The sequence below is a fragment of the Rhea pennata genome, chromosome 2 (assembly GCF_028389875.1).
Source record: "Rhea pennata isolate bPtePen1 chromosome 2, bPtePen1.pri, whole genome shotgun sequence".
Lineage (NCBI taxonomy): Eukaryota > Metazoa > Chordata > Aves > Rheiformes > Rheidae > Rhea > Rhea pennata.
This window is the reverse complement of record NC_084664.1, coordinates 92,765,175-92,788,611: the sequence shown is the minus strand read 5'-3', so window position 1 is coordinate 92,788,611 and position 23,437 is coordinate 92,765,175. Positions and strand designations below refer to the sequence as shown.

Here is a 23,437-nt window from a genome sequence, read left to right as displayed (position 1 = left end):
CTCAGATTAGTGTCTAAAAAAGTAGAACGTATCTGGAATGTGCCAATCTATCAACTGAAGAGACACTCTAGACCTTTAGATCTCTCTCTGTCACACAAGCACCTTTAAAAACTGTCCTTCTAACTCCTAAATGTCCAGTTCAGTTCTGAAATCCTTTCGACTTGAAACAGTTTTAATTTTGGACAATCTTCTCTAATTCAGTTATATCTCATATTATCTCATACATGTATCAGACATATCTCTCTGTCCCTTTATAAATAATGTTCACATGTCTAGATTATAATTTAGGGCAGAATTTCAGGTCTTACTGTTCAGATGTCAAATTCTTTTAGTAGAAAGCTTTTTAGATAATAGGATTCTTTTTTGTATTATGTATTCACAAACTCCCTGCAGTGATAGGGGTATAGTTCAAAGATTGTTTCAACACTGCTGATTAGATTCTTAATTAAATTATTTTGTTTAGAAAGGGATAAATAAATACTGGTCACAGTTTAAAGAAGCAGAAGTGGGTCACAGAACTTGAAAAGGCTGCCCAGTGAAATAAAACTGACAAAAGATTGCATTGCTCTTTCTGCAGAATTGTGTCCATGAAGGGCTAGAATGATGTGAACTGAAAACCCTGGGCTGAGCTTGCACAAAAGAAGAGGTCAGTCAAGGGTGTTTTGTAAGGTGGGGAATGAGATTTACAGCAGCATAACCAGTTGGCCAGTTCATCATTACACACTACACATGTCCTAAATTAGGAGATCATGAAACGTGTGGATACATTACGAGAAGCACATTGGGCGAGTTGTTCTCTTTCCAGTTCTTTGAGACTCAACACCACGTCTCCCAGGAGTCTGTAAATCATCAGCAGGTGATATTTTTTGGCCATCATACAATGGACAGTCAGAGCTGGTTACAACTTTTACTAGACTTTTGCTGCTCATGTTTTTAAAGTTCTCTTTTCTGGGAAGCTGCAAAACAAACCACAAACGAGCAAGTAAATTAGCACAGCACAGAATAGAATTCCAGAGATAAGAGACATACTGATAATATAGTCTTTGACATTTGCTTGGGAGCACTGCTGAGTTAAATACCAGTCCATAACCAGATTAATGAACGTACATCTGCTCTCTCTCTCTATGCACCTATGTAGCCCCTGTCAGTGTAGTATTTGAACACCCCTGAACCACCAATGAACTTACCCACATCGCATCCCTCTGAGGTTGCCAAACACAGATATTAACCAACTTGTCTGAGGTCAGATAGGAAATATGTGGCAGAGAAAGGCCCCTATTCCAGAATTTTGGTTCTCCATAACCACAGTTGATACATCTATGATATAGGGCCCCTCATGTATCTGATACATAAAAAGTTGTTACTGATCCTCTCAGTAGCCACTGAGGAGAAAACAAGATTTGCATTAAAGGAAAATGTGTTGGACATCAGGGAAATTTTCTAAGTAAGTGCAGATAAGCGAAGTGCTGGGTCAGGATGTTCATAGCAATATGGAAACATGTTTTTCATACAGGTTTTTAAAAAGGGCTGATACGTATCTGTCAGGAATGGTCTTGGCATTTGAAAGACTAACCTAGGCCCACTATTCTACACTGCAGATACAACAGCCTAGGACATTACCTAGTATGTTATGCCATCTTTAGTTTTGCAGCGCATACCAGAATTTGAGCAGTAGGCAAGTAATAGTGACATTTATTATTACCACAGTGAAATCAAAATGGGACTAATTCTAGTGGCAGAAAATAAACATAATAAGATATCTCATCAAGTTATTAAATCAAGCAGCTGCAATGGACCAAGGATAGGCCCTCTCAGCAATGTTCAGCCATAGTAAATAGAGTGAGAGGGAATGTCTCCGTATAAGGAGGTCTAGGGCTTTGGCATAGACCATAGGTAGCATGTAAGGCCTGCTGACAATTAAAGCAACTTTCAAGAGTTCTCTCAGCATCTGATTAGTCCAAAATCTACAATATGCAAAGGCAAAATGAAACTGCTGCATCTGCATAGAAGAGATCTGGTATGGGTCCAGTCCAATTCCTTTTTAATCCAATGGAACATCTCCATCTGACTTTGGGAGCTTGGACTAGCCTTCCTCTTGACAAAAAGTGGCCTAAATTTCATAGCTTATAAGGAGTGAATTCCTTGGAAAGTTTAGATTCTCCAGTAGAACCTCCTGCTATAACACATTTGTATGGGATTTCTGAGTATCTAGCAGCCCAGACATCCAAAATCCTGGACCAACAGCAACAGTACACATGCAATGAGTCAGATGCAGCAGCCAGACATACATTACATACTGTAAGCTATACTTACAGTATGTGCACTAATCAACTCACTACACATAAGCATTAAAATGCATGCATCCCACTTCTGAGCTTAGCCCTCTGGTCAAAAATGTATCTGCATGTGTTCTTGACTCACGTGACCCAGCCACAATTTTGCAATGCATCTTCTTCTCTTCCTTGTTTGGGGCTTTGCCTCTGCCCTGCTTATAGAGATAAAATAGTAACAGGGAAATAGTTGAAATAAAGCATGTGTTCTGAATTATTTATGTGATTTCTGTTTGTTTTAGTTTTTTTAACTGGAACAGCAAAAAAAAGAACAGAAATACCAAACATACCTGCCCAGCTATGCAGCAGAGATGGAACTAAGTAACAAACACAGCCCAGAGTAAAACTATGGTTTGCATTTTGGGGAAAAATGTGTCATATCATGAGTAGGTATGTGAGTTTCCAATGGATTAAGCAAACTTCACCATATGCTGCAGGTCAAAAAATATGTCTGTGCATGTGTAGAGATACAGATGTCTATCTCCCTCTGCTATTTCTAACAGCATGCAGAGCTGGAGTTCATAGCAGGATCTGGCACTGAGAAACCAAGCTGTGCATGTGAAGCCCAGCAGAGCTGAATACATTTGTTTGTACACTACATCATAGGTGGAGCATGCCGTTCATTGTGTCTCTTTTGGCTCAGTAGAAGAAGGCTCAAGCCACCAAGCTCTCGCAATGTACCATCTTACCTTCCTAGGGCATGCCTAACCCAAGCCACAGAAACCTGTCTGGGTTGCCAAGCTGCAGTTGCATACCTGAGCCTTTCCACGTCCCAGCTTGCCATGCCACAGGATCACAGTTCTGCTACCACCTTCACTACCCTCTGGCAAGAAATCTAAATAAAAAGGTTTTCAGAGCTATGGGCCTGGGTTTTTTTATACATGCGAGAGCCCATTTATCTGAAGATTGTGTTCAGCTGTCCCCTTTCCAAACTCTTCAACAAAAGTACTGTAGATGTTCACTAGCCTCTCAAAGATAAAAGGAATATAGGGAAATCTGGAAAAGACATCAAGCAGAGAGGAACTTGGATCATCATGATGAGATATCAAATGCAGATAAAGATCCAAACTTACCCAAACCCAAACTAGGGTTTAGTTGGGCCCCTTTCTGTCCACAATGTCAACACTTACAAAAACCTCTCAAATTTTTAGACAAGTAACTTCTGTGACATTGGCCATTCAGGAATCCAGGCTGCTTTTGGCAAAGGCTGAGAGAGTTGGCCTTTTTTGGCATGGAATTGTTACTTTTGCCTTTAGGAAGCAAAGAACATAAAAAATACATCAGTAACTATAGCTGGAAAGAGAGGTTTACATAGACCACGTAAACGAAAATTTTGGCCCAACTTCTTTTATTTCAAACTATTTCATCTCCAGATCATCTTTTTAGCTTTACATAAAAGATAGTTCTTATCACAGAAGTCTGACTCAGATCCAAGTCTAGATTTGGAACATCTGCCATTCTAAGCCAGCTGCTTTTAACCCCAAGCCTGAACTGCCCGCTACAGTGCTTAAGTCCTAGTTCAGAAAGGTGCCCAAGATTTCAAGCTGCTTAAAAAAAAAAAAAAAAAAAAAATCTTTCTAAACTTCCTGCTCATAAAGTATTACTTAATTTCAGTTTAGCCTGGCTCCAAGCAGGTCATCCCACAACTGCTCCAAGAAAACCTGTCCTATTGCCTCATACCTTTTGCCTCCTGTAGTTAGTATGTGCTATATAGGAAACGAAAGCTAACACTAATTTAAAGTGTGACAGTGCCTTAGAAGTATATTGAGAACTTTTCTTGTAAGCCCTTTTCTTCTCCTTCCTCCTCGTAAAGCCAGAAATTCAGCTATTATTCAATACTCAAGCCTGGAGTCAACCATCATGGTGATGAGGAGGCTATTCAGAAACACAGTCGTTCTCTGCTTACATGGGGCAGTATTACTGGAGAAGCTATCAGCATCTCTGTCCCTGCTTTGATAAACATTGTCATCCAGACATTGAAAACACTCTCAGATCTTCCATTTGAGCAGATACAGACCACTGACTCTGAATCTCAGTGCTCTAAAATCACTTTCCTGTTTTAAGAACCACAGTTTCAAAATCTGGTAGCTTAGAAACTTCCAGGGCTAAATACAAGTAACATTAATTCCCAGTGGAAAACAGATTCCTCAATTTCAACAATATACAGATTGTTTGGAGAGCTGACAATTCAGAGGAGACTAAGCCTTGAACCATGACTCCTGCCAAGCCTGGGCCTGATACCACAGTGACTGAGGCAGTGAGTAACAATTTATTTTTTCCCACAGTGGTGGAGTTGAGACATCATTCACGCAAGTACATTTCCCTGCGTTTTTAATGATGTCTGTTAAAGGATGAGGGATCTGGCATTCAGACCATATCTTGAGTGAAACTAGTTCAAAGGCAGAGAGCAGTCAGTTCTAACTGTAAGAACATTTAGCAAAGGCCTTGCCAATTCATCTCATGTCACGTACAGACCAAAGGATACTACAGCAACTGGTGTGAATTTGGGCTTGCTATGTCTGTCTCTGCTTGGGTATTTTTCTTATAGGAGGAGCTAACATAGCATCCCTCTAAGACGTAGCAACTTTCTCCATTCTCAGGCCCAAGTGCAGCAGGAGGGAGACACTGCCCAAGGAACCTGGGATTCCTGGTGGCAGGTCAGGAAGGCTGGGTGCAAAAGATTTGTCCTAAGGCCTACACTGGGACGTGAAACCCACCCTGCAGTATGAACACGCCACCTCCAGAAACACACATCCATGGCAGAGAGGCCTCTGTCATCCTGGGAGGAAGCAAGGCTCCAAATTCCTACTGCTCAGCAACCAAGCATGTTGCCATAAGGAAGTCTGTTCTGGTTTAGGGGAAGATCCAGACATGTAATCAGTCCACCACGAGCAGCAATCCCTACCATAGCATGGATCCTCAATACAGTTGAAGTCAATTGGTCCTTTACTCAGAAGGGCTTACCCAGTATTGAGAGGTAGGGGAAAGGAAACGGAGAGCTTTTGATGGCACCTACATTCCCATTCATGCATACTCCAATGTCCCAAAGGGCTGCTGTAGAACAGTTACAGCCATTAGTGAAGGGCTCACCTGCCAAGGCCATGGCTCCCAAATATGTCGGAGCTTAGTTCTACATAGAAAACACATGAACCTTTGCACATCCTGAGTTCCTAATTACATTGCAATAGTGCTGCCATCTGCATGTGGCTGTGTACTGCTAGGCCCTAGCTGGACAACCAAACTGCACATGTAAAGCTTAACCATGCACTTTTCTTACACCAGAGAAGAGTCAGCACATGCAATGACTTGCAACACTGCCTTGGCGAACACTGGGTGATTGACTTGATACCTTCTTGTCCAGTGCCATCAGGATCTCTGTGAGAAGGCCACACATAGGCCATCCTTTTTAACCACACAGGCCCCACACAATACAATGCCCTACCCCTGTCTCAGGGCTTCCTTACAGGCAGCAATTCCCTTCTTGCCTCAGGGGAGAATGTGAGCACCAAAAAAACAGAGCCTACCTTCCAAAATCACTAATGAGTTAGCACAGCAATTAGCAACAGCCGAAAGCTTTCTGCAGATCCCAGGAGCCAGGATAGCCAACAGGATTTAAAACTCTAAAAAACAGGTAAACTTAACCAAAGAAATCCAGCTGCTGCCCAGCTGGTTGCATTTTGGGTGATAATTTGTGGCCAGCACAACTGAGCATCCAGAAGTGTGGCACCAGTGTGGCTGAAATCCTGGTGTTACTGTGCCTTCCTGGCATGGCACTTATTATGACTTTATCTCCTACTCTGACTAGTGAGTCTGTGTTGTGGTGCAGGCAGCCTCAAAAAGGGTGCTTCCATGAAGCTTATGGGAGGCGAGACCTTCTCAGGGGCTTTTTGCATTCATGTGCTGGGGGCCTACTTTGAGGGCTGCATAGAAATGGGGCACCAAAGGCACAGCAGTGAGCTGGAGAATCATGTACGACTTGGTCTCAAGCTGGTCAGTGCTTTGAGGTGGCCTTTCCACATCTTTCCTTAACACGAGCAGCTCAGGCATGCCAAAGAGTCAAGATCTGCACAGATGTGAATTCAGGCTACTTAAAATAGAGAAAACACAGACTTAGAATAGAAACAAACCACAGTCCTCCACCCTTCTCCACTGCACCTTCCTCTCTGCTGTATCCTCACATGCGAGGACACACTAGGGGCCTCCCAATCTTCTCTCCGGCTAACAGCTTTCAATGGTTTCTGCTCAGCTCTGAGCACTGCACCAGTCCTGCTGGCTCCCAAGAGACCCCCTACGAGGGCTCAGGAGTTTTGCATGAAATTCATGCTCATGCTGCACATTCCCTGTTGGAGGGGTAAAGGTGTCCCCATCCTGTTCTTCGTAAAAGCTCTTCTGCCCTTCCCCATAGATTCAGAGAAGGAAGAGTTTTCCCCTCTTCAAAATTGTGGCAGGCAGACTAAGACAAGCAGGCAGCCTTCCTCCTTCCTGCTCACCCACAGCTTTTATAACACGCGCTAGCTGCAAACAAACAAAAATAGGTACCTCCCTTCACAGCAAATTATATGGCTGTCCTCAACATGTTTTTCCACTCTGAAACCATCCCAAGAATGAAAGCAGTAAGTGGGCACCATCAGGAGGCTGGGTTCCACTATAAATCACGTGTCACCACAGATACTAAAATGATGAGGACACAGAAAAGCCCATGAGGAATCAACCATTTTGCCATCAGAGCAGACTTGAATATGGTGCAGTAAATAAGGCTAGGGGCCACACACTGAGCAGTAAGGAGAAAACTAAATATTAATTTGCTGCTCAGTAATTGAGCACAGTCCATTCTGTGCATGAAATAAGACAAGGATGAAAAAAGAGAAAAACAGTAGAAGCATATGTAATTAAACGTTACAGCAGAGTAACAGAGTCACAAGGGGACGTAACTGAAGACAGCACGGGTAATTGGAGTTCTGGCATTCTCTGACTTTAAAGTAACCTTGTGTGTGTGTGTGTGTGTGTGTGTGTGTGTGTGTGCGTGCACGTGCAAGTGTGTGCACGTGCGTGTCATGCACTTTGGATTACTCCCATACTCGGGTAATCCACACATAACTGATGACTGAGTCCATCGAGATGCTTCTATAGGGAAGGGGACTGAGGTTGAGGGAACCAGTGGCGGAGCTCCAGAAGCAAAGAGCTACAAGGAAAGTGAGGGTAAATGTTTCCTTATATTACCCATGCACAGACATAATTCCTACTACTGAAGAATTGGGGTAAGTAGCAGGGGATCACACATAAATTGCAGGTTATCGGCCAAGGCACCCTTGCCTTCGCAACTCTGAATGCATCCTTTAACAGATTTTTTTTTTCCGCCATGTACATTTATGTACTGAGCTTCAACAAGAACAATGGCTGGAGTAAGGGAAGTTCAACATACCTAATTCCCTATGATAATCCTTACTGGGAAGCTAGACAGCTCCCCATCATTTATACCTTTAAAAAGCCTCCATCAAAATATTGTTTGCCTATAGACTTAGCAGCTCAGCTGGCTGTGACAAAAAACAGTTGTCCCAATTCTGAGACAGGCTAAAAGGGAGTGTCTGTAGTTATTCTCTCCCAGGCAAAGCCTGGGTGGAGCTGGAAGAAATGACTTCAAGCTGTGAATAGGGAAGTGGAGGTAGTCCAGGGAGGAGAGGCGGTAGAAGCAAGTATTGAAGCAACAGCTGGGATGAGAGGGGAAGTGGTCAATTTTAGAAGAAATTAAGAAAAAATAGAGAATTCTGTTCTCTGTCGACACTTCACTGCAAATTGCAAAAGGGAACACGGAGAATGGGAATCAGAAGGAAGCCCTGCTTCCTCTCATTTCCTACAGCCTGGGAAGCCTTAGCATCCTTGTTTCACTGTTCAAAAAAATGACTAGTCTATAGTAGAGCAAGAGAAGAAAGGACACTGCCTGGCCACTTATTTGGGGCATTAGCCACCTCTGCGCCAAAACACTGAAGCTAGCAGAAGTTTTTCCATTGATTTGGGACTAATGAGGCTAGAAAACCAACTGATAGTCTCAAATACATTAGTTGCCTCAGCAATTGCGATGGGGTGAGGCACAGGGGTCCTAATTTTAATTTACAGCCTTCCTGCTAAGACCCAGCATGCCAACCCCTTCACCAGAGCATGGCTTTGCTACCTTCACTCTACCATTTTACGCCTTGTGCTTCCAAAAATCAGCTGCAGGGCTGGGAAAGGTTGTGAAGCACCATGCAGGAGAAAAACCCAAACACGGCCACTTAGAACAAATATTATTTTTCAACTGAAAGACTTTGAATTTCTTTCCCCAGTCTATTTTTAGAACAATGGTAAAACGTACAAATCCTGGAGGCCTCAAGCACTTTCCTGCTGTGCTGGTGACTTAATTTATTTCTTTAATTTGTTATAACCTCACCAAAAAAAATGTTATTCTTTGGAGACTTTGCTAGCCCAAGTTTTGCATGTATTATTTGCTGCAAAAGATTAATGAGGTAGCAGAGGCAATTTTTAATGGATTCCCTTGGTTTTCTCTCCCTCTCCCTCTCTCTCCCTTTTTCTTTTTTTTCAACTCACATGGCAGTCCAGGTCCATGAATCCGCTAAGTGCTCTCAGCAGACAGGATACAGGGTGCGTGAAGAAAGTAATGAAATCAAAAAGCTTCTTTCACAGCTTCTCCCCTCCTCCTTCACCACTCAGAGATACCAGGCTAACCTACATGCTGCACTAGCCTCACGCAGACTGTGCTCTACGCAATGGCTTGAGGGAGCGGGCAGAGCCGAACACCCTGAGTCTGCAGGAAGGCCGTGCGTGTGACAACAGCTAATCCTACGCGTATTTCAGAGGTGCTGTCAGCTAGCCCCAGCGACGCACTGAGGCTCATCTCTTGGCTTTGGTCAGAGATCTGCTGACACTCCCAGAGGCTCTCAGGGAGCATTTTGGAACTTGCCTGCGCAGCACTTCCCATCGACCTGCTCCTCTTATGGGAACCCGACGCCGTCCAGGGTGTAACAGCAGTGCAGGCTTCAGCAGTGATGGCTAAGAACCAGATCTGTTTCTCTTTCTTCAGCCAGAATAACCAGGCTAACTGTCAAGAAGAAACGCTATACTTAAAAGTGTCTAAATCCTTTCTCCCCTCTTGGCTCACGTGCAGCTTCTTCTGCAGCACAGCTCTATGGGGAAGACTGTGCCTAACCAGTGGTGAAACAGAGAGAGGCATGGGGAAAATGAAAAGTGAGGGTGCACAGGGAGAGCGGATTAAATTGCTGAGGTAAGGGGAGAGAGAGAGATTCAACAAGTCCTAGTGGTACAGAGAGGCCTATGATAGGATAAGGGTATACAAAAAGGAAAAGAAAGCACTACTCTGCTGCAAAAGCTATTAAAAGAAAGGTGCAAGTTTCTTCTAAGGCAGTCACCAGAGGTCTCTGCTCTTTCAGCACATGCAAGGCTGATTTTTGAACCTAAATGGACCAAAGAGAAACTGCAAGCAGCCACTCTTCTAGTCTGTCTCCTTGCCTTCAGGGAAGCCTGCTCATCACTTTAGGGCTGGAGGCTCTGTCCTATTTGCACAAGCACTGAAGTGCAAAAGCCCTTCACAGCATGACTGAGACCATGCCACCACCACACCACAGCACTCAAACCACTTTGTGGAGTTTGGAGATCCATCCAAACTGAGCCACTAAAGAGAATATATAGTAGGAATTAAGTCAGGGATGCTAACCATGGGGACCACTCATGGGACCAACCAGTGGCCTAAGGGCCACATACAGTCTGTGGGACAGCTCCCTGTAGCTCCTTACCTCTTCTGCCATCCTCAGCCCTGACATGGTCAGAATGACTGCCAAACATCTTCTGGTGTAGCACTGAGCCTCATAAGCTGTATCTCTGCCTGCATGGGAGCTGGTGGGCCACAATCAGCCAGATTTCCACAGGCGTAAGCACACTCTGCTCCATGCACCCAACTACCCTGCTTCAAGTGCTTGTACCACACAGACACAAAAACTCCCTGACAAATCTGGCCCCTACAGCGTGCCATTCTAGCAAATATACCTGCACAGTTTTCTCACAACTTTTTTTTCCCCAAGCAGTAGGTAAAACCACACAGAAACAGCAAGGGAGAGCAGCGGTGTAGGAAGAGGGAGAGAGTGAGAGTGCACCTATCTCGAACAGCAGGCTCAAAGCCAATAACACACAGTAAATAACCTCGAACATTGAAAGACAGGGCTATCCTTCTCTCAGAGGTGCCAGAAATGTCATAAACTACAATAGGGAAGTGCCATTGGTGTGAGGACCCCACAAAAGAAGTTTTATAGCACCGCATTTCATAACTTCTTTTTTTTTTTATGGGCCCCAACTTCCTGATCTCTGTGCTTCTCCATTCACTGGCATTTACTCAAAAACTCACACTTTCTGCTGCCAGTGGTATATTCAGGTCACTGGCTGCCCATACCCAGAAGCAACTAGGTGACTCCAGTGCAAAGAAACTAGAGGGCTTTGCATAACATGCCTAATGCTGGGATCCAAAGGGATAGCGGCTGAGGGCGACAAGAAAGGACAGCTCAGTTCCAGTTCGGAGTAAGAAACAAGCTCACCTCAGAGGACATGTTGCCTGTCTATTTATCAAGAGTCACAGGCAAGATTTCTGCCCATGCTGAATTTTGTGCTATCAGGCAAAATAGCTAAGAGCTACTTCAGACATTTCTTGATGAGTTGTAGGCATTGCCTTATCCCCTCAGGGCTATCCTGAGAAAGTATAAACAATTACTTTTATCAACAGAGGTTTGAAATGTCCAAAGGCAGCCATAACTCCTTTGAATATCACTGGCTGTATCCCCAATGTATCACTTTGATCAAAAAATTCATCAGGATTCCGCTTCTGCATTTTCTTTGGGTTTTTCTGACACATAGCTAATGTTATCAGACAGGTATTGTATGGTGCTTAAATGCTCCCGTACACGGCAAAGATTCCCATACACATTCATTTAAAGTTGGCCTGAAGCAAGCTAAATATACAAATAATTAGAGATCTGTAGGCATGCCAAGAAATATTCATGTAGCATATAGACCCAAGAGAAAACGTAATGAAGATTAACAATATTATTAACACATTTATGGACGTAATAGTATTTGATGGATTTCTATATGAGGACCTCAGTGAACCTGACAAACTCTAGGAAAAACAACTAGGCTAACATTCTCCACCTTTACCTACAGCTGTCAAACACTGTAGCCTTGTGGTATCACTAAGCATCCAAAATCAAAAAAACTGCTAAGCCATCTTCCTTTGTTTTGTTACACAGTAATTAGATCCACCTCATTCACTGAGGTCAGGACAAACATTTCTGCTTTACTCTCACTCCAGTACAAAATTGGTTGCCCATTTCTTTAAAATTTTTGCACAAAAAGGCTTTTTTTTCTGAACCATGTAATTTTTTTGTTCCCATCACAATCTTTGGCACACAATGCAGGTGGTATCAGAAGTGTAAAGGCTTCCATATCTTTGAATTGCTATAAAATGCTGTGTGCTTTTGTTCATTCTGAGTATCCAGTCTTTTGATTTCCTGGCCAGTCCATTCCCTTCTCGTGAGTTAACAAGACTGTAGGCAGGGAGAGACATGAGAAAGGCCACCCAATTAAAGGGAGAAAATGAAGATCAAAACCTACTACTGCATGGTTATATGGTCATTTACAGAATTGTACCTGCTGCAGTCACTGATAATAGGCTAGTTAACATAGCACCTGTCACTTTTCCATGACCTAAGCCAGTCACTTGGCTCCAGCTTTATGATAGCTGCCTTTCTTTTAAGTTAGAAAGTCTTCAATTAAAATTATTAACACTGAAAGTTCTCAAACAGCTTCACTGGAAACAACAACAGAAAAAGGACCAGCTCAGAGATTACAAATTCTATAGAAAGAGCTCTACATAATTTGATCCATAGCCACATACTGTCTTCTTCTCCATTCAAAAGTAGAAGGAGCTGAGCACTGAAAGAACATGCTTCCTTGAGGAAAGGGACTATCGCATGCAGCATGCAAGCATGAGATTACCCAGTGCCCAGCTCACCCCTTAGAGCTGCTTAGGCGCAGGTAGCTGTGTACAGTATGTGCTGCCCTCCTCATCATGCACCCCGAAACTGTTGCATAAGCAGGAGGTTGCAAGCAGAACTCTGAAGTGATCATTCACATTTCATCACTCATTTATCACCAGCGTCCCAAGCTGGGCACTGGTCCCATTGCTCCAGGGTTTCTGTGTATGTGCAGAAAGAGGCCAATGTCCTAAATAATTTCTGCCCTTTTCTTATCCTAACACTCCTGCTCTGCAGCTTCTCGCAAGCAGGTTCCGGGGGGGGGAGGGGGGGCAGAGGGGGACAGAGAAAAAAAATTCTCTTCAATAGATCCTCCCTCAGGAGTACTGAAGGAAGGATTACCTCTCTTCTGCAAATGGAAAGAGTAGAGGAAGGTTCACCACACATTGCATTGCAGCAAATGGAGCTATTGTTACAAACCGAAAACAAACTACAACAGTTATTTCGTTCTAGCACTTTTGACCAAAATTCCTGGGTGTTCGGACTCTCCCCACAATATTCAGTGAGGAAGAATTGGAAACCTAAAGAGCTAATAAAGGGCCACAAGGTGTCTAAAGGGCCACCAGCACCCCTAGACTTCCCAATTCCTGAAAAAGGCTGGTTAGTTTACCTGCTGGCAGACTTGGTATTTTAAATGAACAGCTGGAAGGAGTCCACCTTAAATAAACAAGCTAGGAAAATCCAAATAACTGAAAGGAGAGTACAGATAAGATTCCATTACCTAACATGTCAATAGTTTCAGAACTGGCCTCTGAAAAAACAAAGACAAAAAAAAAAAAAAAAATCGAGATGCTGAATTTGGCTTCCACAATGCAAAGAACAGCTGGAGCATTTCTGGATGACTTAGCTTAATGCAACAAGATTGGAATTTTTAAGTTCTCAAGGAAAAAAAATGAAGCAAAGTTGCTGTTCACTTTCTGCTCTCTGTACCAGTTACCATTTGCTACCTAGGATCTAACTATTCAAAAAATCCAGACAATTAATTAGTACCAAAGCAAAGTACAGGGTCAGCATCACAGCTCCACATATTAACGTTCCTGTCTGTGAAATATGTACCCTCCAGGAGTGATCTTTTCATGGCAGAGGAAAGACTCTCTTGACTCTCTGAGCCCAATGGCTCAGATGTACTACTTGAAAGAAATATTTCCCATGAGAAGACCCTTATCAACTCTGAGCCCTATCAATCTGGCAGCAAAGCGCAAGTAAGATGAAAATAAATCCAAGGGAAGAAGAGACTTTTCCCAAGTATTACTGCAGGTTCAGCAGGTTTCTCAACTTTACCCATTCTGGGGACACTGAAACACCTTTCCCTTTTCTTCCTGGTTTATGCTTTCCTGAAAACTACAGCACATAAGTGATTTTGGGAGGAGAGCTTTTACGCCACCAGAGCTAGCAAGGATGGACGTAGGTCTCATCCTGGCAGGGGACCCACACAATCATGAGGCAAAGGCTGGGCAGTGATGTGGGAACCATAGTACCACATCACCTGGTGCTCCTGGGGTCAGGAGGAGGAAGGGAACTAGAGGCCTCCTTGCTATAATCCTAGCAATTCTACATTTATTTATTTCATGTATATTTAACTATTTCTTTATATTTAAAGATCTACTTTTACCTATTTTAAAATAGCAAAAAAGAAAGATTTTGCCCTGAGTTTAATCTTGTATCTTGTTGAGTATGAGACCAGGACTAGTGGGAGTCCTCTGACACATCCAGACATGGACACTGTGCTATTGCTTGATACTATGCTTTTGGACACAAATCACTTTGACAGTCACAGCCAGACACTGGCACCCTTTTTTGATCTTACAGGGTTGTTACACCAAACAGCTTCCAACTCAGCTTCCTGAAAGCACAGGGGGCAGATGCTGAGATCCCATCAATCCAGGCGACGTCAATGTGACCTGTGGATACAGTCCAGCTCTGCCAGGAAACTCCTAATGGTGAGTGTGGCTGAGAAAATGTTATTGCAGCCTGTGGGCTTTCTCATGGATGGTTCTATTTTAGGGCACCAGTACTTATTACATAAACTGGCATTTGGGCACTCCACCCAGAGATAACACCTAGTGCTGGGTCACGGTGTCTTTATTGATACAGGTTTTACCATCCTGATCTGGGTAGGACTGCTTGTGTAAGTGGATGTTGCAGGATCACATGCTATATAATCACTTGTCATGGCCCAGAACATACAATGCTCCCATCCAAAGGCACAGTAAATAAAATATCAGTGCTTCTGCCAGTCCAAACAAACTCTTTTCCATTCCTTGCAGAACAAGAAAGGACTAACTCACAGAACTCCAGTGTTTCAGTACTTCATTTAAAAACAGCAAGAAAAAGGTCACACTGCTGTAAAGTGATACAAAAACATGCGTAAGAATTTGGTCATCAACATAGCAGCAAACACATGCAAGGAGATGTTTACTTGAACACTTTGCTAACACACAAATCAACTTAGTCTAAAGCTATATCATAATTCCCTAGCAGTGACCCATTTTGAGGTGAGCTTTTTTGGGTGATCACTTTGTTTTTTCCTGCAAGAGCTCCATTTGAAGAACAAACTGTAACGTCTCTGTCCACAGGCTGCAAGTTTGCAGGAGGAGGAGGGCTACAACCAAAATAAATTAACTTACTGTATTTGATCTATGGAGGGTTTTTTTCCTGCAAAAAAGAAAAAGAATCTCTGACTTGGTTAATGGGAAATCCTCAAGGACTTGGATAAAGAAGTCGTGTGTATCCACTTGCCCTAACCTTTGTTTGGCCTTTTGGCTAAGTACAAGGGGCATATCAGTTAAGTATCTGATAGGTCCTCTCTCTGGGAAACTCAGTGAGCTAAAAAGTCATTTCTAACTATTATGATTTTGAGGCAGAGAAAAGAAAAAACAAAACTTGGCTTTCCTCAGACAGTACAGCTGGGTAAGTACAGAATTTCCCGGCACTGTTTAAGCCTGGGTGGGGTGGGGGTAGGGGCGGGAGCTGCAAAGGGGGGAAGTGAAGTTTATATAGAGAGAAAAAAAAAAAAAAAAGAGCAGAAATCCTGCCAAGAATTCAGGAAATCTTTCCTTCCTTGTTTCACTTACAGAGATCAAATCATACAAATTAAACATGAATCCTCTTGCAAAATGCTGAGGACTCTGCTCACACCAGGGCAGCTAAGGTACTGACAAGTAATGAAGATCAGCCCCAGTCCTTCAGTTATTCATATAAGCACATAGCTTAACTGACTGGTCTGGTGTCTGCAAGACCAGTACTCCAGATGGACAGTCCCTTAAGGAGGAACTGACTCGTGTGTACGCTTACTGCCAAAACCAGCAATGTCCAAGCCCTTACTGTAGACCTCTAGGTACAAGCAGAAAATAGAAACTGTGGATGAGATCATGTAATCACAGCAAAATAGCTGCCACATTTTAGGGAGCCATCACCCCCCAATGAACGGAGACACAAATGATTGCTAGCATCTTTCTTAACCTTTGCACTGCGAAGTGAAATGGATATAAGGTATAGTGGAAACTAGATAACCCACTTAGTGCTCTAGCAGAGGAGAACGTGCTCATAGTTACACCTGGTCTTTGGGTGGGAGAGGAAACTCACAGCCTCAGGAAAGGACCTTCTTACAGTGTGCTGATTTAGTATTTTGGCAGCTTTTAGTCATGCTATCAAATCAAATCTGCAATTTCATTTCTTCAAATCACTTTTTTTTTCCATGTGAGCACCTTGAAAACAGTCAGCATATGTTTTTCTAGCCCTGCAAAATCTACATATAGCACCTTCCCCACTTACAGAAAACAAGCAGTACACAAAGAAATTAAGTCAACAGAGGATGTGTGGCAGAAGTCAAACCTGCTTTCTGAGTCCCATTCATGAAATGACCTTTTTTCCCCCTCCTCCCACCTTCATTCTAGCTTCCTTAAGCTGTGAGATTTTTCTACCTGGGGTTTTCAAAAGACAAAAAACCTATTTAATATGCACAGCAACAAATTCAGGACCATGTCTATGCACATTATGTGTTTCTGAACATTTGTTCCATGTGCTGAGTTTTACAGTATTAGTAACTTCTCTGACTTGCTTTCTTCAACACAGCAAGTAATTTATTTTAAAGGGAAGTCTAAAGTTGGGAAATACAGCATGCAGAGGTATGCAAGTACCTCCCCCACACACCCCGATTTAGCACAGATATGTCAGAACCAGCTTGCAGAAGGCTCTACAAACATGAAGGCTTTTTAAAGGGATGCACAGGTACAGAGATGATTTTCATGAAGAAAAAGTATGACTAACTTCATTAAATAAACTGCTTACTGCAGTAGTTCACAGACCTATGAAGTCAGAAGAGACCATGATGATCCCACTCTGGCTTCCTACAAAATACAGTCTGGGGGATTTCACTTAGTGATTCCTCCATTAAGCCCCTAACTTTTGGCTAACTTCAAACCTGTCTTCCAGAATGATAACCAACTTAAATTCAGAGATTTCAAGACTATGTCAACACTACCTTGCATAATATGGACCTGGGGCAGGCCACTAGAGAAGGACTGTGCATCCATATTGTTAACCACCTGCTGCTTGCCTGCCTCCAAATCTCCCAGAGCTTCATGTTGTGCAGGAGCAGTCTTTCCAGGAAAGAACTTGGCCAACCTGTCAGGGGACATTGCTTCAGTTTGACAGGACAGGCATCGGTGGACTCAAACCAACATGAGTATATCTCAAGGAATGTCTTCTCCCGGTGGCAAACCATCACAATCCTAGCCTGAACCCAAGCTTATTCATAAATCCTAGCCTGAACCCAAGTCTATCACGGTGCAAGGATAAGTTTCTTTCCTGTCACATGGCAAAGTTTATCCAAAGCTAATGTCCAGTTTGGACATAAGATGCATTGGGGTATAACTCAAAAATTGAGATCATGCTTAAAAGGCAGTCCAGGTATAGTTTTCACACAGGAGAATCTACCATCACTCCTGTTTTCATGTTCTTTCCACCTAAAGCACTCCCATCAAAAAGTAAATGCATGAAATTCTTCCTCTCTGAGGGCATAATTCCGCAATTTAAGAAAACAATACATACCACACTGTTTCGGGGGAAGGGGTGGAATTAGCCTGTGCAGCCCTGCTAAAATCAGCCATATAAACAAGCACTGATGTAAGGCAGCAGAGAATATGGCCCACTTGCACGAGCTACTTTCCCAGCTGTAGCTGCTCTGCACTTGACTCTGCAGCTGCCTTGCACCCCCTACTCCTCCTCCTAAAGTGTCTTCTTGTAAATCAAAAATCAATCGAACCTCACATCATCAGCAATAAATCAGTCATTTGAACCACTTGCCTATAAAACAATGACCTTGTGGCTACAAAGGCAGAGCATATATAAGTACACAGCTGACAGAAAGCAAGAGAGACAAAGTCTTTATATAGATATATATATATCTATATATGTGTGTGTATATATATATATATATTTGCTGTAGTTCACAGAGAGTCTTTTGGGGTCTGGCTACATCTGCATTCTGCACAAGTGCTGCACCAATAGAAATTCTCATTTCTCATGTTCCAGAGTCACCCCCAAATGAATCAAAACATTACTGTCCTCTTTCCATGTTATTTTCACAGATTGTATGCTGTACTTAGAATCATACCTTTTTTCCTGAATACAAATGAGTACAAATGTCAAAGGCAGACTGTAAGTGCTGGGGCACACACAGGAGCACTCTTGGCTTCTTCAAAAGATCAGACTGTATCACCAAAAAAAATCTCTCCACCTTCCTCTACCCACTCCTGAACCAAGATAAGGGAACATCTCAAACTCTTCACGAAGCTTTATGTTGCCTCCCGCCTGCACCAGGAGGCATCAGAATCCGTCCTGCTGTTTTCCATGCTAGCGCTGCTTTTCTGCAGAGCCTCTGCACAGAGCTTGTTGTTGTTGTTGTTGTTGTTGTTGTAAAACCGAAGCAAGCGTTACAGGAGACGGAGAGCTTGACAGCTTTCCCACAATCCTCAGCATGTGGGAATAGCAAGTAACAAAGTGTTAACACCTGCCAACTGGTGGTTAGGTGTAAATGTCTCTGTTAACAACAAACACTGCTGCTAGCAGTCATCGGAGCAAAGCAGCAAATCTGTTCCCTTCGCCAATGTGGAAAACACCAAACATTAACAAAAAAGGCACCTGATTGCTTGATTAAGATGTATCAGTGTCGGAAACTGCTGATCTAGAACATTGAATCTCTGACATTTACTTCACTCTTGATTAAGCAGAAATCTTTAAAACTGGCTATTGTGCATGTAGAATTGCAGAGCGCTGTGTACCATCCCGGGAATTGTGACAGTGAAACTTTTCACAGAGAAACAAAGTCAGGGCCACCTCTTCTCAGCTATTTCATAAATGCATCAGCTGCTGAAACTCTCTGGCTAATATGAAGAGGAGATGGAAGAGAACTAAGGAAAGGTTAGGAGTGAGATAACACCTTGATTCCTTTCTCTCTGTGTGAAACTCCCATGAAATCCCGTGAAACAGTCCAACTACTGCTCTGAAAAAATGCTGCTGAGTTGGGAGGTTAGATCTTCTTTATGGAGAGAAGGATTAGATGTGTACTTTTAAAAATAATGTTTTCAATCGGTGATTTGCTAGGCAGCTTCAGGATTGAGCAGCACTGATTATCACTGATTTGCATATGACTAACGTTTGAGCCCTGAGGCTAAAGAGATCAAGCTTGCCTATTCTGGATTTGTGCTTTATAGCCAGCTTACCTTTCCCAGAGATATAAAGGTAAAGGAGAAGTGGGTCAGCCCACTTGTCCCATGTGAGCTATGGGTTTCCAAGTCACAAGTAGGTAAACCCCACCAATCTACACTATCCACAAAAGCCTACTGGTGCCCAAACTTCTCTACTACATGGACAGAAAACTCCAGCTCAGGTGTGGAGGGACATTCACCTGAGTTTCCATCAGCCTGTATTTCTTCAATGATTGCTGTCAGGAAAACAAGCTATCCCATTTGGGCAGGGAAGAAGTCCACCTTTATATCTTCTCTCTTTAAAATCATTATCTGAGATACTTCAGATAGCAAAGATTGCACCTGCTCAATCAACTGGTATCAAAAACAATAGATAATTTTAACCTACATCAGTTCCCCAGTCTAGGTCACAGGTAAGGGGAAATGGAAGGCAGAGATCATTTCCTTTGGTGGTGCTACCAATTTACACCAGCATTAAGTATGCATGAAACAAAGGCTTTTGATAGTCAGCACCTTGAAACTGAGGACACAGCTTATCCTTATTTCCTAAAGTGCCAAGTATCTGAAAACTCTACAAGTAATAGTTTATGGTAATAATAGACTTACAAAGACTGGCAAGGGATTGTTTCTACCGTAAGTAACATCATTCACCTAATTGCCATGATGAAGACTCTAATTAAATATATTTTTTTAATCTACATATCTGATTATATTTCCCTGAAAATGCTTCTTTGGGTAGAAAAGAGGCAAACAATTGTTTAGTTGACCAGAAGTTCCTTCCTCCGCTAGGAATGGGTGAATCAGGTAGTAAATTTGCCTGCCAGCATGAATGTGGACTTATTTACTAAGCTGGATGTTTCCAAGCAGCAACTGGAAAGTCTTTGGTTATAGGAGGTTTAGGATCACCCCTCACTAGAACAGTATTAGAAGAAAATTTCCAAGTTTCATGAGTGTTCAAGCTCCTTAGTTGCTGAATTTAGACTCTCAGTCACACGGTTTGTGTGACTCAGCCACTTGTTAGTCATCCTCTGCCCATTATATCTCAGGAAAGTTACAGATATCCCTAATTAGAAAGGCAATCCCCCTCCTTCTGTCTCCTTGCTGCCTGCTCTCTAGCTATCATGTCCTCTCACTCCCCTATTTACCAGAGGTCATATTTTAATTCATTCGCACTCCCTTCCAGATTTACTTCCTTGCAATCCTATCCCCTTGATCCCCTTGAAACACTCTCTATATCTTATCCTGTGTACAGAATGCCCCAGATTAGCAGATCATCCCTTGCAGCCCTCTTCAACTCTCCCTTTCCCAAAGCTGGAAGCCTTGCCTTGGTCTTGGTCTCTCTCTCTGATGCAAGTTCTTATCACCAGCTGCCCTCTGGGCTCTCCAAACTATATTCAACCTAGCGCCATTCTCACACAGACTGGGAGCACAAGGCAAGAAAGCTCATTTATCTCTAATTGAACCTGTCCTAGCCCAGTTCCTCTAATTTGTCCAGATTGTTGATCTGTAAAGCTGCCACTTTAGTGCTCCTTTCAAATCTATTCACAACGTTGATGCTCGGCTAATTCTTCTTGTTCTGTGCACACTGGTCCCTCTATGCATCCTTCTACCCACATCACCCTCCTTTGCTGCATCAAACGGCTTTCCTGTTTTTGCCTTCCAGTCTCCCACCCCGCTATCTGCTCTTCTTGTTGATCAGGCAGTCAACTCCCACCATCCCTCTGCCAGTGATAGCTGCATTGATTACCAGCCAGTCTGATTTTCCCTATAGGAAAACATAACAGGTTTAGTAGCTTAACAGATTTTTCTAGTTCTCCATTTGGCAAAAAATAGAGATCTCTGAACTATCAAAGCTAGAAGGACAACTGTCCTTACTCAGCCTGAGTCAGGAAAGCTGCCATTCAGTAGGACCCTTATCCAGCAGATGCTACACTGAACTGTCAGTTTGATAGTTTGATCAGGAGTAGGCAAAAGGGGGACTTCAGCCTGGAGCACTTAAATCTCAGTTTTACACAACAGGTATTGGGAAGTAGGAAAAGACTGGGATGATCAGGTACATACATGCCCTTCTCACACTCAGTGTACTCTTGAGTATGAGGATGAGAATGTCACTCACACAAAACCCCGCCCTTGCTAAAACTAATGCATAATCTTCCCCTAGGAAAAAAACATTTCAGTGGAAAAATTTCTGCCCAGTACTCATCTCTGCATCTTCTTCTATGCCATAAACTTCCCTCCCACTAACAGCTTTAATGCTCCTTTCTAAATTCTTCCCAACTTCCCCCTTCTTTGGTGAGGGAAGACATTGGCTTCATTGTTGGCTCACACTCCATCCTCCCCAAAACACACACACTTATATTTTGTCTGAGGATGACTCCTTGTCTCTTTGTGCCTAGGACTAACATGATAGCCCATTGCCCAGCAGCGCCCTTACCCCATAGCAGGGTCAGTAGGCACTGCCACTCTGCCAGAGCAGCAAGGCAGGCTAACCAGCGTACACATGTGCATTCCTGTGTTTAGTTTTTAACATGAACAAGTTAATTATACTTCTCTGGCTGTATGCAAATTATGACTGAAAGCTGTATCTGCATAGTGTTTTCCTGTTAGGTCAATGGCAGCCAATTTAGGGACACTTGCTACTGTTATTTATCTGGACAGAAGCAAATAACAAGTGGTACAGTATTAGCCCAAAGGGAGGAAAAAGAGAATACCTGAAACGTACTGCCAACAAAGCAAGCATCAGCAGGGATGAGGTGGTACTCTACTGCCTGCTGTATTCACTGACACCACCAAAGGACTTAATTCCCACATGGCATGTAATCAGTAGACTCAGTAGAGCCAGTATGCAAAGCTGTGTAAATGACCACCTTGAAAAAATATTACCCTCCCAGGGGCCTGCACTTTAGGAAATAAAGCCTTTCCTTTAGGGCTGTTGGGACCAAAGGGATGAGTGGTCCATTCAGCTCCACACCAATCAAGTGCAGGTGCTACTACACTAGTTAAAACAGGTACTGATTATTAGTCTATTAACAGTTTTGACAGTGAAGGGCAGTTGTGAAAGGAACAGTCCTGTTGGTGATGGGATGGAGGGCTCAAATGAGCAAGTTAAAACAACATAAGAAGCTAGTGCTTATGGCACGAGCATGTGAAAAGTGCTTCAGCACCTACCTCCTACTGAAGTCAATGGTGTTGGCTTGGAGGGTTCCTTGAGGGTTTAAGGCCTCAGTGCTAGCCAATGCTTGTCTCTATTCCTGTAAATAGTGGCTCCATGTCCTTTGGTATCCAACAACAAGCACCTTCCTTCCTTTGCCAGTAGTGATGGGCAGCCATCTCACTGTTGAAAATCAGATAATTGGATGCTTAATTAACAGAAGCAGTCTGGCTCAGTTCTTAAGATTGTCCTAGCAAAAAGCTTGTAGGTTTATTCTGTGGAGTAAAGCCAGGATCTCTCCAGTCTCAAGAGATCAAAGCAGTCATACAAGATTTTGAGGAGACATCTTGCTGGTATTTGCCAAGATGAGGTGAATGACCTGAACACTGAAGTTGTCCTGAACATAAGCACTAGAATCTGAAGAACAGACCCAGCAAGTGGCAAACACCTAGGCATGTATCACCAAGCCTTTGGGCTGTATGGTTATCCAAAGACCCCGCATATAAGATGAGCTAAATTTCATTTCTGTGTGATTAGATTGGTTGTGAGCAAAGGGCAGGGTAGAAATAGACACTTCTTCTTTTAGCTGATTGCTTGGTCTCTGCTCTCCACTGCACAAGATGATGTCTTACCTGCAGCGGCTTGGAGCATCAGTGCAGACAGGTTGCCTCTGCAGACCCCTTTCTGCCCTGTTGTCCTATGTTCTATATCTCTGCCTGTGGGAACACAGCTGTTTGGAACACCCTAGCTGTGGGAATGCTGGCAGTGAACAAAAGGCCCCTCTAAAGAAGGATCTTAGGGCTGTTTTTGCATTTTGGGGGATTCGGATGCAGTGTAGGGGAAGGCTGGGCTTCATTTTAAGAGAAGGCTCCAGCCCACACCAGTGCCAAGAGGCTGACGAATGCAATTATTTCCTTGCAAAGCAGTATTTTTCAAAGTGCTGATTCTTATTAAGAAAAAGAAACGGATTTGGAGCTCTTATTTTGATCTAGTGCCCAGGATTATTTGGAAATTCTTTTTCCTGGAACGAGACTTTTTATTCCAAATTTCTCCATGGTGGGGAGAGAGGGTTTCCTGGGCAGAATTAGAATAATGATTACAGCCTGTATACAATCAGCACTAACCACTGTGGAACTCCAAAAATGAATGTTATTG

The 23,437-nt window shown here is 43.1% G+C and overlaps 1 long non-coding RNA gene across 2 annotated transcripts in view; it reads right to left on the bottom strand.

Moving 5' to 3' along the window:
* Positions 1-23,437, bottom strand: part of LOC134137212 (uncharacterized) — a 61,141-nt gene that overhangs the window by 20,305 nt on the left and 17,399 nt on the right. For both annotated transcript variants that reach the window (XR_009957642.1, XR_009957641.1), the window contains exons 3-4: positions 22,300-22,465; positions 772-956 (exon numbers count right to left, since the gene is read on the bottom strand). This is a non-coding gene — a long non-coding RNA (uncharacterized LOC134137212). The remainder of the gene's footprint in view (positions 1-771; positions 957-22,299; positions 22,466-23,437) is intronic.